The sequence below is a fragment of the Corylus avellana genome, chromosome ca5, assembly GCF_901000735.1.
Source record: "Corylus avellana chromosome ca5, CavTom2PMs-1.0".
Classification (NCBI taxonomy): domain Eukaryota; kingdom Viridiplantae; phylum Streptophyta; class Magnoliopsida; order Fagales; family Betulaceae; genus Corylus; species Corylus avellana.
The window spans coordinates 17032631-17032836 of record NC_081545.1 but is presented as its reverse complement, the minus strand read 5'-3'; positions in this window follow the sequence as shown (position 1 = coordinate 17032836).

Genomic DNA, 206 nt, shown 5'->3' with positions numbered 1-206 from the left:
AAAAAAAAAAAAAAAAAAAAAAAAAAGATCATTGACAAGTTTTTCACTAAGTAACTCGACCTCTTACCTCAAAGCATTGAGTGTTCACGTCAAAAGGTGAAGAATTTTGATTTGGTTAATGTCATGGTTAGTTTGGTTTCATAGCCTTTTTGAGTCGAGTTAGTAAGTCCTAGGGGTGTTTTACACCTAATGCCTTAAAACCATCT